Here is an 18,169-nt window from a genome sequence, read left to right on the forward strand (position 1 = left end):
ATCAGATTGGCTATGTGATGACCTCACTGTTTCTGCTGCTTTTTTTTTTTTAGTGGAACTGAAGCAGCAGATGAGGAAGCCTGCAAATGCATTAAAAGGGTACAAGGCAGTGGTGAAAGGAGCCTGTGTGGATTAGGAAGAAATGGGTCTGTTAGTTTTGGTCCTCTTAGTTTCTCATTTTCCCACTCTTAAATTCAGTTTTCCACATTTCTGCAGCAATTTGCAATTTTTTAAAAAAAGTCACAGTCCTTGTCTATCTATCTATTTATTACATTTATATACTGCCCCATAGCCGAAGCTCTCTGGGCGGTTTACAGCAATTAAAAACATTAAAAACAAATATACAAATTTTAAAACACAAAAAACAATTTAAAAACGCAATTAAAAAGATTTTTAAAAACAATTTTTAAAAACAGTCCTTGTGAAAATTAATCTTCATTTGGTGCAAGTTTCCCCTAATACACACATTTTTATATGCAGTTTCCCCAATTCATTTATTTATTATTAAATTTATATCCTACCCCTTCTCCCAAAGGAGCCCTTAGCAGGAAACAAGTGATAAACTGTCTTAAAAATAACATAGGAAGCTGCCTTTTACTGAGCCAGACTGTTGGTCTATCTAGCTCAGTATTGTGTACACAGACTTTCCAGGGTTTCAGACAAGGAGTCTCTTGTGACGCCCTTCCCTGGCTCTCCCTGTCAGGTTCCTACCTGCTTGTGGCTACTGCCTTTCACTAGGCACCACCAGGGACTCCACCAGTCCGGACTGTCCTTTTTTATGGTTTCTCTCTCCGCTCTAGCACAGATCTCACTAGATCCCCCTGCTAGGCAGCACCACCAGTCACGTTCTATAACCAATGTTCCCAGAGACCTTGCCTGAGTCTCTATCCAGTTACTTTTGTGACTGCGTGCTTATGCTGTTCCCAACCCCCTTGTATCAATGTAGATAACTCATATAACTCGGGGTTGCTCTGGATACTTGTAATGTTATTATTCTCCTCTTCACCACTGCCACCATTTGTTACTGTTGCCCTTCAGCCTTGGTAATTACCTTACCCTCCCTTCTGGTCTGTGAAACCCCAGCCAAGGATCAGGCCTTTGGTAAACCAAAATAGTATTTATTAAATAACAGAAATAACAAGATTACTTTTCTAATGGTACTTAAGCATATGGTTTCATCTATTCCTGTGATACTTGACTTATCATTAACTAGAACTCCCACTCCCTCTTTCTCCACACTCTCCTGACATCCACCACCTAACACCTGTGATGTTCCTATATTAATGTATATATGGTAAGTGTTGGTTGTTTAGAAGATACATGGTAAGTGGAGTGAAAGAGGGGGAGTGAATGGGCAGTAGAATGCGAGATGATTGGCTGAGTGTTTAAAATGGCTGAATGTATAAAAGGAAGAGTGAGAGTGGAATCTGGGGGGGAGAAGAGAACTGAGTGGGTTGCTTGGTGGGGTTTAGAGAGTTGTTTACCAGGAGGGAGGTGGAGTTCGGATTAGTATTGAGTAAAACCATATGCTTATGTGCCTTAAGAAGAAATCTTGTTAATCTTGTTAGCTTTGTTATCTGTAATAAATACTTAATTTGGTTTACCAAAGGCCTGATCCTTGGCTGGGGTTTCACAGACCAGAAGGGAGGGTAAGGTAATGACCAAGGCTGAAGGGGAACTGTAACAAATGGTGGCAGCGGTGAAGAGAATAACAATACCAGTATTCAGAGTCTCTGGGAATACTAGTTTTTGGGACGTTACTGGTGGATGCCTAGCAGGGGGATCTGTTGAGATCTGTGCTAGAGCGGGGAGAGAAACCATAAGAGAGTGCGGTCCGGACTGGTGGAGTCCCTGGTGGTGCCTAGAGACAGGCAGTAACCACGAGCAGGTAGGAACCTGACAGGGAGAGCCAGGGAAGGACGCCTCACATGTGGTGCTCCCACTCCCTCTTTCTCCACACTCTCCTGACATCCACCACCTAACACCCACCTCCAAACACCTCCAAACACCTCTCAAACAACCCACCCAGATTCAACTGTCGTTCTTCCATTTATACTCTCAGCCATTCAAACGCTCAGCCAATCATCCAGCATTCTACTGCTCATCTACTCCCCCCTCCTCTTTCATTCCACTTACCATGTATCTTCTATACAAACAGCACTTACCATATTTACATTAATACAGGAACATCACATCTCTCCAGCCCTACATGGAGATGCTGGGGATTGAACTTGGGACCTTCTGCATGCAAGGCAGATACTCTGCCACTGAGCTGTGGCCCTTCCCCAATTTCAATACATATGCAGACTGGGAGAGAGCTCAACTTAAAAGTCCTGTTAGAACTGGAAGGTCTTCAGTAGGCATCAAAAAGACAACAGAGACGGCATTTGTCTAATATTTAAGAGGAGGGAATTCCATAGGGTAGGTGCCACAACACTAAAGGTCCAATTCCTATACTCAGAGGAACAGATCTCCTGGTAAGATGGTACCTGCAAGAGACCCTTACCTGCAGAGCGCAGTGATCAGAGCTTGGAAAATTACTTTTAAAAAGTAATAAATTACAGTTACAGTTACATGGCCCCCCAAAAGTAGTAGTTACCGTTACAATTACAATTGCTCTGAAAGTAACTGATTACTTTACTTTTACTCAAAAGCAATTGCTACAATTACATTTTAGTTACTTTAAAAAAAAACAAATTGCCTACAAGGTGCTGGCCTTGGCTGCTGCACATCTAAGTAGCCTAAAACAACATTAAAAATAAGCACACACAGAGAGAGGGTAGCAGAATAATATTTTTTATCCATAAGATTAACAGAATGGCATAACAGAATCTCACATCCCCTCACCCCACCCCAGCAATGATGATACCCCAACACACATATTTTTGTATATATATATATATTGCCTCCAGCTCTTTTCTCCTTCCACTCCTGTCAATTTTTAAACAATTGTTTTCTCCACCCCGTCTCACTCTCCACCTCCTCCCTTGTCGCCTCCTAAGCACCCATAGAGCATGAAGGAAGGCACAGAAACCCAATTTGAAGCACATGATTTTTATTCACAAATCAGTGGAGCAGAAGACTTCCCCTGCTCCCCCCCCAAGTAATGCGCAAGAGTAATGCTGGAAACATTACAATTACTCCTCAAAAGTAATGAAGTTACTACTTGTTCTATTACCAACAAAATGTAATGAAGTTACCCACTCGTTACTCAAAAAAGTAATAAATTACAAATAATTCGTTACTTGTAACTAGTTATTTCCAAGCTCTGGCAGTGATACACTCCTTTTTGCAAAGCAATTTTCCCTAATAGAATGCATTTTTGTATCTTATATGCATTTTTTGTATATTTTACCCTAGTATACTCATTTTTATACACATTGCTTGGTTGGAGAACTGCCTTGCAAAATTTGGGGAAGTGTGAATTTTGAAGAATGTCTGTGTTTTGGTTTGCATATTGTTTAGAAACTGCAAGTCTGGTAGTTTTGCTTTTGAATGGAAGCTGAATCAAATTTGCTTCGTGGGCTTCATACTGGGATCCAGTTGGCCACTGTGAGAACAGGATGCTGGACTAGATGGGCCATTGGCCTGATCCAGCAGGCTCTTTGAATGTTCTTACGTTCTCCCCCATGCCTAATGTGGGCATGGAGGGTCATACTGACATTAGGGGTTGTGGTGGTGGCATGAACCCACAGGGTTGCTAACACTCTTGCCCCTTTTTGTTCACCCCCATTGAGGAAATGGGGTACACTTTGCTGGGAGAGAAAACACTTATGAAATGTACCCCAATTTTTTGCCTCAGTGCTAATTTGAACAATGGTGCAATTAGCATAATTTCTGACGATGGCAGAGGAGGGAATACCATTTGTAGCATATTGAAAAGCTGGCTGCGCCTGCAAGCATGATCTGTTCCCCCCCCTCCGCCCTCCCAGCTGAAATTTTCAAGGACTTCCTTGATTGGTGTTATTCCGTTCCGCAGAGAGACTTAAACACCCTAATGATATATAATTTCTGTCTACGTAGCACAGAAATTACAAGTGTATATATAAAACAGGGAAGAGATCTGACCCAGCTCATGAGGGACAGATCAGCTTAATAAGCAGCCTTTCAAAATGTACAGACAATGGGCACACTTCATCAAAGCTAAGTCCCATTTATTTCATTGGGAAAGAACATCAGAAGAGCCCTGCTGGATCAGGCCAGTGGCCCATCTAGACCAGCATCCTGTTCTCACATGGCCAGCCAGATGCCTGTGGGAAGCCCGCTAGCAGGACCAGAGTGCAAGAGCATCTCTCCCCTCCTGTGGTTCCCAGCAACTGGTATTGGGAAGCACGACTGAAAGATTTATGCACAGGCTTATCCCTGCCACTGAAATTATGCCCCAGTATTGCTGGTGCATCTTTGGTAGCCGGATGGGAGACCAAATGGGATTTGATGACAGCTAGGTATGCATATGCACACAACCCACCGCAAACATTTCAGGTGCAAGCCCCTTTGAAAGGGGTGGAGTTCACAAATGCATTGGCCTTACTGAATGCCCAAAGTAGTTTCTGCTTGCAAAATCATACATTTTGTTATGTGTCTGGCAGGATGTGGTGGTAAATCAAGGTGACAGCTCTACCTCTGTACCTTAGCACTTCCTTCTTTTCCCAGTTTCACACCTACAAGTGCCAGTCCGGCATTTCTGATGTATTTATTTATTTACAGACCACACTTTTCGTAAAAATGCATCAAGGTCCTATAGCCCAAACACAATTATAGTAACTTCATTAAAACCTCAATAAATAACGTCTGAATAAAAACTGATTTGGGGGGACATGTTTCAAAGGTCTGTGTGATGTAAAAAAATAGACTGTGGTGATTCCTGCATAGCCTCCACTTGCAGGGAGTTCCACAGGGCAGGGCTTTCACATCAAATGCATGGCCCCTAGTAAAGGCTGACCAAACCTCAAGAGAAATGCCCCATCAGAGCACCTCAGTGGTTGAGGTAGAGCATAAGGATTGGATCTTTCATTGCCACCTTGAGCTCACTGTGCCCAAGACCAACTTCCTGTCTTTCCATGATTTCCTTTTCTTCATTAGCGACCAGTGGGGTGGAGCAGGGTGGTGTTGCTCACCTGGCTGCCCAGTGTGGAGGTTGCTGCCACGAATTGAGAAGGGAAGGGGTGCAGTGGTGGGGAGGTCATTGTGGTATGGTCTCAGCAGCACAGCCAATCTGATGCTCCCATCACTGTGCGAGCTCTGCACTGAACTCCCTCATTGCCTCCCTCTCCCCTCTCAATCACTGGCAGGAACCTCCACATTGGGGATCCAGGTGAGCAACACCACCCCACCCCGTTCTGCCCCACTGGCCTGTGCGGCTCCCCCCGTATACTCTCTACCAGTTGACAATATTGCCATCCACCTTGCTGATCAGGCACAAAGCCTTGTTTTTATGTTTCATTTCCCCCTCTCCTTTGGCCTCCGTATTCACCCCATCCCCAAATCATGCTGCTTCTCCCTGTTAATCCTTGGGCTCAGGGCCAGCTCCAGGTTTCTGGGGGCCCATGGGGAAAGGCTATCAGGGGGCCCTTTGTCCTCTTGCTTTCCTCCTCAAACCACACTCCTCCTCCCTCTTGGCCTCACCCTTTCAAAGTAACACAAAACCCGAACAGAAAGACTGGGGTGACAGAGGAATCAGGTAGGAGAGAGAGGGAAGGAATGCCAAACCTCTGTCTGCAAGTTCATTGGGGGCATTCCTGCCATGGCTCTGAAGTCTCTGCTGCTTGCCCTGCAGTAGAGCATGCCATGCAAGGAAGCCTCCCCTTCCTCCTTTGCTCCTTTGTGATCCAGCCTGGCTTGGAGCTGCTGCCACCGGCTCTTACCTTCTGCCCTACTGCTGGAGGGCATTTAAGGGGTTAATACTACAAAAATTAGGAGGCAGCTAGCCTAGACCATCCCAACATCAGCACTGAATGAGACAGTTACCAATTTGAGCAGACCCTCTGGGCTCAGCTTTTCAGCTCCATGGTATTAACCCGTCAATTTCCCCTCCACTCTCATGAATCAGATAAAAAAGCTAGTGGCGGGAGGATACTTCCTGTCCATTGGAATAGGCAGAGCTTGGAAAAGTTACTTTTTTTGAACTACAACTCCCACCAGCCCAATCCACTGGCCATGCTGGCTGGGGCTGATGGGAGTTGTAGTTCAAAAAAGTAACTTTTCCAAGCTCTGGGAATAGGATAGGATAAGCAACAAGCAGCACATCCCATTTTGCTGGGCCCAGTTAGGGCCCCCTCTGCATTCCTGGGTCCTTGGCCAGTGCCTCACCTGGGCCACTGCTGGAGCCGGGCCTGCTTGGGCTGCACAAACAACTTGAATAATACTATACATGTACCCTGGGTACTTAGGCAATAGTATCCAGGGTCTCTGTGTATCCTGAGGCCTTCCGGATGTGAATTAGGCTCCCTAAGCCATCCCTTCTTCCTTCTCCAGTAATCCCAGTGACTCATTGAGGAAGACTTCACACCGCACAGTTATTCCACTCTTCTTCCACTTTAAACAATTATGGCTTCCCCCAAAGAATCCTGGGAAGTATAGTCTGTGAAGGGCGCTAAGAGTTGTTAGGAGATCCCTGTTCCCCTCATAAAGCTACAATTCTGAGTTCTCTGGGAAGAAGGACTGACAGTTAAACCACTCTGAGAATTGTAGCTCTGTAAGGAGAATAGGAGTCTCCTAACAGCTCTAGCACCCTTTACAAACTACCCTTCCCAGGATTCTTTGGGGGAAGCCATGATGGTTTAAAGTGGAATAATAGTGAAATAAACGTATGGTGTGAATGTGGCCTAGGTCTGAGTACTGTGGTCTCCATGGACACCCTGGGGGTAAATCCTCGACTCCTCCTTTCCACCATTCCTCACTCTCCATCTGTTGTAGACTGTAAGCTCCTTGGGCAGGCTTCATTACTTGGTACCACTGCGGGTGGGGTAATGCTAATGGTCTGTATTACTCTCATGTTTCTTCTGGGGAAGACAGGGGAAAGGTCTAACCAAGTCATCAACCTCCTGTGACAATCAGAGAATCATCTGGCAGGTAGAGCCCTGACCAGAGGGGGAGCTGTCCAGCAGCGTGAGCACAGTTAACACAAGTATCTTGCTCAGTATCAACCATCTTGGAAAGGTCTTCCAACCATCTCAGACTCTATGACTGGTAGGCAAGGCCTCATTGATGGTGCTGCCACCGAGTGCTGCCACCGGTTGGTGCTGACCCATGACAGGGCCTTTTCAGTGGTGGCTCTCTTTGTAGAATGCCCTTCTCAGTGAGGTGCATCTGCCTCCATCACTGTTGACCTTCTGGAGGAATTTGAAAACATCCCTATTCACCCTTCAAGTACTTGAAAGGCTGACAAACAAAGAAGGGCTAGGATCTCTTCTCGGTCATCAGAGTGCAGGATACGGAAGAATGGGCTCAAGTTACAGAAAGCCAGATTTCAACTGAACATCAGGAAAAACATCCTAATTGTTAGAGCAGTACAACAATGGAACCAATTACCTAGGTTAGGTTCTCCAACCTACTGGGAGGAAGGGTGGGATATAAATCAAATAATAAATAAATAAATAAACCTTGGAGGCCTTCAAGAGGCAGGTGGACAGCCATATGTTGGGTATGCTTTAATGTGGATTCCTGCACTGAGCAGGGGGTTGGACTCAAAGGACTTATAGGCCCCTTCCAACTCTATGATTCTATGTTTCTGCTTAGGCATTTGATGGCTGAAGGGGACTGTTCCTGGCAAAGTGAAGATCACTGATGAAAGATCTGTGTTTTAGAATGTTTTAACTGTTTTAGTGTAGTTTTCTTTTTCTTGTTAAATTGTCTTGTTTGTATCCTTTGGGAGGAAGGGTGTGATATCAATCAATCAATCTGAAGGCTAGGAGTTGAACAGTCCAGGAAGTTGCCAGAACTTGGAGCTGGTCCATAGAACTGTTGCATCAGGTAGAAACTGAGGTTTTAGTAATTAGCCTGGCTGCCCCCATGCCTCCTGATGCACTTCTTCAGCCCTGATGGTGACAATCCTTAAGGCAATGATTCCAGCTCCCGTGGAGGGTTATGAAATGGGGTGCCTTGTGCCATGCCATTTGATCTGAGCTTTGTTTCTGGCATATTGCCATCTCTGTTCTTGGGGTCTCAGAGGTGAATTAATTTAGGACATTAGGTCCCCCTATTCTGCAACTTCTGGTAGATGGGTCTTTCTGGAGTGTGGTGTGAAGGGTTGCCCCAGGGTGCCCTATTCCCCCTGATTCTAGAACATGCTGGAGTGGGGTCCTCTGATCTGGAGGACTCGGCTAATTCTACCTCTGGGAACGAATCCTTTAAAAAGAATTAGGTGAATGCATGGAGGATACAGCTGTCAGCAGCTACTAACCCTGATGGCTATGCTCTACCTCCACCGTTGGAAGCAGTATACTTCTGAATACCAGTTGTTGGAAACCTCAGGAGGGGAGAATGCTCTTGCGCTTAGATCCTGCTTGTAGGCTTCCCATGGGCATCTGGTTGGCCACTGTGAGAACGGGATGTGTCAGGCCCAGGATGCGACTCAGGAACCAGACCAGAGGTTGTAGTTAATTCGTGTTTTATTAGAGTAATGCCCAACAAAGACTGCGCTTTCTCATGAAGCAATACAGGGATACAGGTCCTGCGACATTGGGAGAAAGTTGACAGAGCAAGGGGCTGCTTCCCGCCTGTTCTTTAAGAAGGGGCTAAACGGGCGCGCAACCTTTCGCTCCTCCTTAACTCCCCCTCAGGTACTGCCCGCCTTCCCCCCCTTCTCTCCTGTCTTTTCAACCGTCTGTGTGTGCGTGGTGAGGGGGGAGGCATCACCTCCTCCTCTTCTGAAGTGTCCGATTCCCCTATGGGTGATAAAGGAGGAGCTGAGGGTAAACCATCTCTCCGCCTTTCTGCTGTGATCAGCCCTCCCTCTTGCTCTGAGCTGCGGAGAAGGGAGGGCCTGGGAATGTCTGGGGGGGATTCTAAAACTTCAAGGCTCTCAGGCTCCCCGTTGCTAGGCGACCCTATCTCTGGCATGTCCTCTGTTTCGGCTTCGCTCCACAGAGCTCTGCCAGCCATTTGAATCCTCTTCTGACAACCCCCCAGGAGCCCAGCTCATCCTCCCGACACCATCCCCCTTCTCAAGCTGTGCCCCCCTCCCCCGTCTGGCTTGGGGCGGTAAGGAAAACGTTGATGGAAAAGTTTTACTAACTCTGGAGCATGCACATCATCTGCATTTTCCCATGATCTGTCAGCCACTCCATAGCCCTTCCAGTGAATCAAATACTGAAGCTTGTGGCGTCTGATCCTGGAATCCAAGATTTCCTCAACTTCAAACTCAAGCTGCTCATTTATCAGGAGTGGGGACCCAGGAGGCTCCTCCGGCCGCAGCTCACTGGGAGGGGCAGCTTTCGTCAAGAGGGATCGATGAAACACAGGATGTATTTTAAACGTGTCAGGTAGCTTCAGCCGGTACGCCACGGGATTAATTTGAGTTTCTATTTCAAAAGGACCCACCCTTTTGTCTTGTAATTTTCTACATTTGCCCGGCATCTGGAGGAAACGGGTGGACAGCCATACCTGGTCTCCTGGTTGAAGGGGGGGGGGCTCCTTCCTGTGCAGGTCAGCAACTCGCTTGTACTCTGTTTTGGCTTCGTTTAACTGCTGTTTCAGTGTTTGTTGCGCCGCTTGCAATTCTTTTAGGAAGTCCTCAGCTGCCGGTACCAGCATTCCTTCTGAGCTGCTTGGAAAGACTTTAGGATGGAATCCATAATTCGCGAAGAATGGGGTTTGTTGAGTGCTGGAGTGTAGAGAATTGTTGTAGGCGAACTCTGCAAAATGCAAATATGATACCCAGTCAGTCTGTTGATAGGACACATAACTTCGTAAATATCTTTCCAAAACGGCGTTCAAGCGTTCCGTTTGCCCATCTGTCTGGGGGTGATGGGCGGAGGAGAGTTTTAATTCCGTCTGAAACTGTTTCCACATTGCTCTCTAAAATTTGGCTGTGAACTGAGTTCCTCGGTCTGAGACTACACTGTTTGGCAACCCATGCAGTCGGTAGACTTCTTTGATGAATAACTTGGCCGTTTCCTTAGCCTCTAAGGCCCCTGCACAAGGGAGGAAATGCGCCATTTTGGTGAGTAGATCTACCACGACTAAAACGGCTGTCATTCCTTGGGATTTGGGTAGATCAGTTATAAAATCCATGGAGAGATCCTTCCAGGGTTCATGTGGGACAGGTAGCGGTTGTAACAGTCCTGCTGGTTTTCCTGTTTGTGTTTTTGTCCGCAGACAGACAGAACAGGACTTTACATAGCTTTCAATATCCTTACGCATTTTAGGCCACCAGAAGTCCTTGGCCACGTTCTGAATGGTCTTGTAAATCCCAAAGTGTCCCGCTGTGATGGAATCATGGCACTGGCGTAGGATTCTGAGCCTTAATTCTCCTTCTGGCACATATCTGGCTGTTTTGAACCATAATAGTCCATTCCTCCAGTGAAAGGTTACTTCTGAGTCTTGACTTTGTCCCGTCTCCTGCCCATATTTTAGTACGTCTGCATCTTCTTGTTGTGCCTTTTTGAGTTCCTCTTCCCACGAAGACTGGCATGATCCCAACATTAATTTCTCTGGCGGGATCACGTACTGAGGCTGGTCCTCGGATTCACTTTCTTTGTACTGTGGCTGTCTGGATAAGGCACCAGCTCTCTGGTTTTTGGCTTGGGTTTGGTAAGTGATCTTGAAGTTAAACCTGGTGAAGAACTGGGACCATCTTATTTGTCTCTGGTTCAGCTTTCTGGCAGTTTGGAGGCTTTCCAGGTTCTTGTGGTTGGAGCGCACTTCGATCTGATGAGGGGCCCCCTCTAGGTATTGTCTCCAGTTTTCAAAAGAGTCCTTGATGGCCAGCAGCTCCTTCTCCCAAACTGTGTAATTCTTCTCTGCAGGCTTTAACTTCCGAGAGAAGTACGCACAGGGGTGCAGCTCCTTTCCTTCTTGGTCTAATTGCAGAAGGACCCCCCCGATAGCAAAATGTGAAGCATCTGCTTCCACGATGAAAGGGCGGGTCGGGTCAGCAAAGTGCAGAATGGGCTCGGAAGCGAACCTTCTCTTCAGCTCCTCAAAGGCCTGGGTGGCATTCTCTGTCCATTGAAACTTCTTCTTTCCCCTTAAACAGTCAGTCAGAGGAGCTGTCAATTTGGAAAACCCTGGAATGAACTTTCTGTAATAATTGGCAAACCCCAAAAACTGTTGTACATCCTTTTTGGTGACAGGTTGGCCCCAGTCCAATATACAGCTTACTTTCCCTGGGTCCATCTCCACGCCTTCCGCTGAGATTCGATATCCAAGGAAGTCTAGAGACTTGAGGTCAAATCCACATTTCTCTAATTTAGCATACAGGTGATTTTCTCTCAGTCTCTGCAACACCGTCTTCACATGCTGGTCGTGGTCCTCCTGGTTCTTTGAGAACACCAGGATATCATCTAAGTAACAGATTACATATGTGTCCAACAAGTCTCTAAACACGTCGTTCATGAATTTTTGAAAAATTCCTGGGCTTCCACAAAGTCCGAACGGCATGACCAGGTATTCATACTGTCCGTAAGCGGTCAAAAATCCTGTTTTCCATTCATCTCCCTGCTTCATCCTGATCAGATTGTACGCTCCTCTCAAATCCAACTTCGTGAAGATTTTTGCAGAGCGCAGTCGGTCCAACAACTCTGAGATCAGGGGCAGCGGGTAGCTGTTGGGGATGGTGATCTGGTTCAATGCGCAATAGTCGTTACAGGGTCTGAGTCCCCCCCCTTCTTTTTCACAAACAATAGTGGCGCTCCAGCAGGGGATTGTGAGGGGCGTATGAATCCTCGTCTCAGGTTTTTATCCAGGAATTCCTTCAGGGCCTCCCTCTCAATCTCTGTGAGAGAGTAGATTCTCCCTGATGGAATGCTGGCTCCTGGCACTAGATCAATCGCACAGTCGTAAGGGCGGTGGGGGGGTAAAGTCTCTGCCTCCTTTTCATCAAACACATCTTTGAATTCTTCATACTTTGGCGGCAGGGTCACTTGCTCGATCTCTTGCACTGCCCCCGCTAAGGTGTTCTTGATTCCTTCAGGTTGACAATTCTCCTGGCAATACTGTGAGGTGAACCACACCACCGCCTCCTTCCAACTTATTGTGGGTTCATGCTTTGCTAGCCAGGGCATTCCCAGAATCACCTCAAAGTTCGAGAGATCTGACACGTATAGCGAAATGAACTCTTCGTGCCCGGGGATTTGAAGTTTCACTTCCTCCGTGGCTTGTGTCACCCCTCCTGACTTCAGGGGTCTCCCATCGATAGTCTCCACAGCTAGGGGAGCGTTCAGTTTCCACCGGGAAATTCCATGACGCTTGACTAACTTTACATCAATAAAATTTGTGGAGGCTCCACTGTCAATTAAGGCAGTGGAATTAAACACCACTCCTCTGGAAGTTGTAATCCGAATAGGCAAGACCAACACCCCCTTTGAGGGAGGTTGGATCGTTGGGGGGCCTTTATACAACGCTGCCCCCAGTCCACCGGCCTGCACGTGGACTGGGTGTTCTAGTTTCCCGACGGCTCAACTTTCCCCCCTTTTAGTCCACAGTCTCTGGCCACGTGGCCCGGCTTTGAACAATAAAAGCATAAACGTTCCCGGCGGCGTCTTTCCTTTTCTTCTTCCGACAGTCTTGGCCTAGCCCCTCCCTGTCCCTCAGCTGCATTACCTGCCATTCCTGCAGAGGGAAGGGTCTTGCTGCGAGATGCCGAGGCTGAGTATCTCGGGACCTCCTGCTTCCTTTCCAGGCGCCTTCCTTCCATCCGGTGATCTATCTGTAGGCATAGCCGGATGAGCCCTGGTAGGTCAGCGGGGGGGGGAGGTCCTGGCCAACTCATCCAGGATTTCAGCATTTAATCCACTCCGGTACATAAACATCAGGGTGGCGTCATTGTAACCAGTTTCCTGGGACAGAATTTTAAAAGCGTTAGTGTACTCGGAAACAGTCCCTTTAGCTTGCTTCAGAGCGCCTAGTTGCCGCGCTACTGTTTCAGCTCTTTGCGGGTCTTGGAACATCTCGGTCATCTCCTGTATAAATCCTCTGTACCTTCTTAAGACAGTATCTTTTCTCACGAGATACGGAGTCACCCATTTTGCAGCTTCTCCCTCCAAGAGGCTAATCACGAAGGCCACTTTAGCCCCATCGTCTGGAAACTCCATGTGCCTGACATCCAGATATAACTCACATTGAGCCACGAAAGTTGCCAACTGATCACTTTGTCCCACGTATTTTGGGGGCAATCCAATGGGAACCTTTACTGCGGCAGCTGGAGGGGCTGTTTGCATCTGGTCTATCGTGGCCTTCAAGGTTTGATTATCCGTCTTCAACGCCTTGACTGCTGCTAGCAGGGCTTGGACATCCGTCTGCAATTCAGCTACCTTAGTCCTCAAGAGTTTCACTTCTTCCATCTCAGAAGTGGGGTTCGTCCCCCCCGCTGCTCCCTTTGACATCTTGTCCCAGTCAAGTGAAGAGAGCATTGAGGGTGATTTAGGTGGCTCTGTCAAGCTGTCAGGCCCAGGATGCGACTCAGGAACCAGACCAGAGGTTGTAGTTAATTCGTGTTTTATTAGAGTAATGTCCAACAAAGACTGCGCTTTCTCATGAAGCAATACAGGGATACAGGTCCTGCGACATTGGGAGAAAGTTGACAGAGCAAGGGGCTGCTTCCCACCTGTTCTTTAAGAAGGGGCTAAATGGGCGCGCAACCTTTCGCTCCTCCTTAACTCCCCCTCAGGTACTGCCCGCCTTCCCCCCTTCTCTGCTGTCTTTTCAACCGTCTGCGTGTGCGTGGTGAGGGGGGAGGCATCACCTCCTCCTCTTCTGAAGTGTCCGATTCCCCTATGGGTGATAAAGGAGGGGCTGAGGGTAAACCATCCCTCCGCCTTTCTGCTGTGATCAGCCCTCCCTCTTGCTCTGAGCTGCGGAGAAGGGAGGGCCTGGGAATGTCTGGGGGGGATTCTAAAACTTCAAGGCTCTCAGGCTCCCCGTTGCTAGGCGACCCTATCTCTGGCATGTCCTCTGTTTCGGCTTCGCTCCACAGAGGGTAAGTTCCTCCCTCCTCCCTCTGCCAGCCATTTGAATCCTCTTCTGACAACCCCCCAGGAGCCCAGCTCATCCTCCCGACAGGATGCTAGACTAGATGGTCCACTGGCCTGATCCAGTAGCTCTTCTTATGTTCTTAACTGGAAGACCCAGACAATTACCTTCTTTAATCCAATGACAATGGGTCTTTTCAAAATATTTGGATCATTGCAGGTTTGAGATAAATGGCTCACAATCATAGCATCACAGCTGAGCCCACTATGTGTGGGTTTGCCAACCCCAGGCTCTGAGCATAGCCTTTCACTTCTCCTGCTTAGCATGAGACAAGACAGCAAGAGCCCATTCCCTTGGTGGCCTTATCAACCACTCAATGCTCTCACTTGCTGACACTAGTAGCCCTCCAGCTGTGCTGCACAGCAGGTGAAGGAGAAGGGTGAACAGCAGCCCTGCAGAGGGAATGACCAGGAGCAGTTCCATGCACGCCTTGCCTCTTGCTTGAGTGAGAGATTTAATGGGTTTTGCCTAGTGTCCAGATTTCGAGGTGTCTACGTGACAACCACAGCTGTGTATTCAGATAACTTGCATTTCAGCTGCAGGTGTCTCTACCGTGAAACTTCCAAAATCTACTAAAGATTCTAAAACAGCAACACTTGTTCCTCTTGAAGTTCTGAAATTATGTAGAGTTTTGCAAAGTCTTTTTCTTTCATGATTGCCTTTTGCATAAGCCTTTAATAGTCTGCAGGTAGGTCTCTCTCTCTCCTCCCTGGGAACATCTGAAATGCTACGGATTTTTGCAACATTGCTTTAGATCTTTAGTAGCCAGGACTGACTCTTAGCAAAGTAATGGTATGTGGTTGGCTGAATTGCTTGCCTCTTGAGAGACCACAGTAACATTGGGGTTATAACGTGAATAATTTACAGAAAGAAGACGACTCTTAAAACATCCCCTTGTTCCTGTAGAACAGTTTATTGAAAACATACTTTAGCTGGAATGAGAGTAAGAGATTCCCAGGAAAAGGGTCTATAGGGTTAGAAAAGCCAAAAGCCTGGATTGTACCGAATGGATGTCTAGACGGTTCCGCTTCAAGCGGGCGTTGATTTTTTTCACTCTTCAGACAGCACTTTTGTTTTATGTATCTTATTCCCTTGTGGGGGGGGGAAGGCTTAACGAAGAAGCAGAGGACTTTCCTTCTCACCATGAATCACGTGCGGCTCCTCAAAGGCAAACTCTGCAACAGTGTGACTGCAGCAAAGGTGTGTCTGTGGGCTGTGGCGGAAGAGAAGCTGGGGAGTGGGTTGTGTGTGGAATTCTTTATTTAGTGCAGCAATATCTCTTGCAAAACTATGACAAAACTCCAGATTGAAGTGAGGAAGTTTACTGTCCCACATGCATGCCCCTATTTGGGAGTAAGTCGTCCTGAATTCAGCAGGCTTTGCTTTCTAAGTAAACATGTCTAGGATCTGGCAATAAAGGATTTTTTGCACCATTTGTCTTGGAAAAGAGGTACAGGATTCCTTTGTACAGGCAGTTGTTACCTGTGTTTATCTCAGAGGACAAGAGAAATGTAAGCATATGTAGAGAGAACCACGCTTTCTTTCATTTATATTTTTTGTTATTACGTAACACAAAAAATAAGTGACATACAATGGTTAGAGATTCACTATCAGACAAAACCTTACATGTGACCATATTATTCATTCTGGCAAGTTTTTATTTTCAAATATAATGCATCTTGTGTTGTTTTTGGCATGTATTTTCACTAATATAGTCATTTGTATGCATACTTTCCCCTAATACATGCATTTTTGTGACCATTGGTTGGAGAACTGCATTGCAAAGTTCAGATAAGTTCTCATACTGTTTCAGAAAGTTCAGATTTGATATATTCAGCTTTAAATGCCAATTGAATCAAATTTCTCTCCCATCTCCTACCTAAACCCTGACATTCTGTCATATGTATGGTTTAGCATTCTAGATTACTGGCTGCTGCTAAGGGGTAGATATCATGCCATACATTTCAGGTGTAAAAATATGGGATTGCCCCATTCCATTTCTTTGTTCCGCCATGGATTGTTCTGCTCTGCATTCCAGGGCTGCCATAACTAGGCACATTTCTAAAAGGAACTCTTGAATTGGTGCTGCACCTTTCTGTTCCCTTGAACATGCTTTCTCTTGCTCCTACAAGGAAACCTAGAATGAATGGGTGCATCTGCAGGGAAGTAGATTTTGGCTAAGCACTAGGAGATGCTTCTTAATGGAAAGAGGGGTTTGAGGCAGCAGTCACCAACAAATCTGTCATTTTTGGTTTCTCTCCTCATTTTTCCAATCTTAAGTTCATTTCTCCACATTTGTTTGTGAATTCTTTTTTTTTTAAAGTCCTCGTGAAAATTCACCAGCATTTTAGGGCGAATTTCTCCTAATATACATTTTTTATGCAATATACTCATTTCTGCAAGTAATTTCCTCCAATCTAATGCACTGTTGTATGTATTTCCCCCACCCCAATATATGTATTTTATGTACACTTTATTCTAGTATATGCATTTTTGTACACAGTACCTGGCTGGAGAACTGCACTGCAAAATTCAGAAAAATGCAAATTTGGAAAGATGATTGCATTTCAGTTCATGTAGCATTTCAGGAAGTATGAATTAGGTAAATTCCCCTGTAAATGCCAACTGAATCAAATTTTTCCCCATCCATAGAGGTGATAAACTCTCATTCACTGAGGTATTATACAGCCACGAGAATGGCTGTACACTATAGTCAGCATGGATTTTTCGCATTCTGTAATGTTAAATTGAAAATACCCTCCATAAGAACATAAGAACATAAGAAGAGCCTGCTGGATCTGGCCAGTGGCCCATCTAGTCCAGCATCCTGTTCTCACAGTGGCCAACCAGGTGCCTGGGGGAAGCCCGCAAGCAGGACCCGAGTGCAAGAACAGTCTCCCCTCCTGAGTCTTCCGGCAACTGGTTTTCAGAAGCATGCTGCCTCTGACTAGGGTGGCAGAGCACAGCCATCACAGCTAGTAGCCATTGATAGCCCTGTCCTCCATGAATTTGTCTAATCTTCTTTTAAAGCCGTCCAAGCTGGTGGCCATTACTGCATCTTGTGGGAGCAAATTCCATAGTTTAACTATGCGCTGAGTAAAGAAGTACTTCCTTTTGAATGCCATTCTGATCCTTCCCATAAGCTCATTTCAAAACAAGACCTTACAAAACTTATAGTCCTGAACTCAGAAGTGCTTGCTTAACAACCCTCTACATTTTCATGGTGATACACAAAACACAGAGAATCGAGAGTTCAAAGTCTACAAAGAGAGAGAAAAATCCAGACCCCTCTTGGATTTTTTCTGTCAGAGTTCTCATAATTTGTTGAAATTAATAAAAAATCAGCCATGTTCACAGAGTACCTGTAATCCTATTACTGACCTTGCCCCATACTCTGACCTTAATCTACTGCAGTTTAAAAGATGACTTTCAAGGATCTTTCCAGTGCTGTAATTCTATGATTTGAATATCTTCCCCTCTTTGCATTATATCACTTGTGCACATTCATAATAAACACTGCAACAAAGCAATCTCAGTGTGATGGTGTGTGATTTTTTGTGTGTAGTGTTTTAACAATGCACACCTAGACTTCTGTGCTTTGATAAAACACCACACAGAACCTTGAGTGTGACCATAATATGATCTCATCAAGATTGGTTCTTTTGTGGTGATTCATCAATGAGCACAAGCACTTTGCTAATGTGGAATGAGGGAAATATATGAATGAACTGCTGCAAGCTATGTGTGCTGTGTACAAAATTCAGAATAATAATTTACCCCTCCCCCCCCCAAATGGAGGATTCTGAATCTAGGGAGAAAATTGATGGGGAGACTTTTGAAAGCACTCCTAATTAAAATAATCAAACATTATTAGACTTTTCTAATCATAACAGAGTTTTGAGCTGGATGATGGCACTCCCCCCCCCACAAGAGTTGAAGGAGATTTCAAAGAGGGATTCCTACTCATGGGATGTATGCT

General features: G+C 46.1%; 1 protein-coding gene across 7 annotated transcripts in view; it reads left to right on the forward strand.

The window, feature by feature from the left end:
* DLG2 (discs large MAGUK scaffold protein 2) overlaps positions 1–18,169 on the forward strand; it is a 1,398,326-nt gene that overhangs the window by 231,790 nt on the left and 1,148,367 nt on the right. The window lies entirely within an intron of this gene.

The sequence above is a fragment of the Rhineura floridana genome, chromosome 5 (assembly GCF_030035675.1).
Source record: "Rhineura floridana isolate rRhiFlo1 chromosome 5, rRhiFlo1.hap2, whole genome shotgun sequence".
Classification (NCBI taxonomy): Eukaryota; Metazoa; Chordata; class Lepidosauria; order Squamata; family Rhineuridae; genus Rhineura; species Rhineura floridana.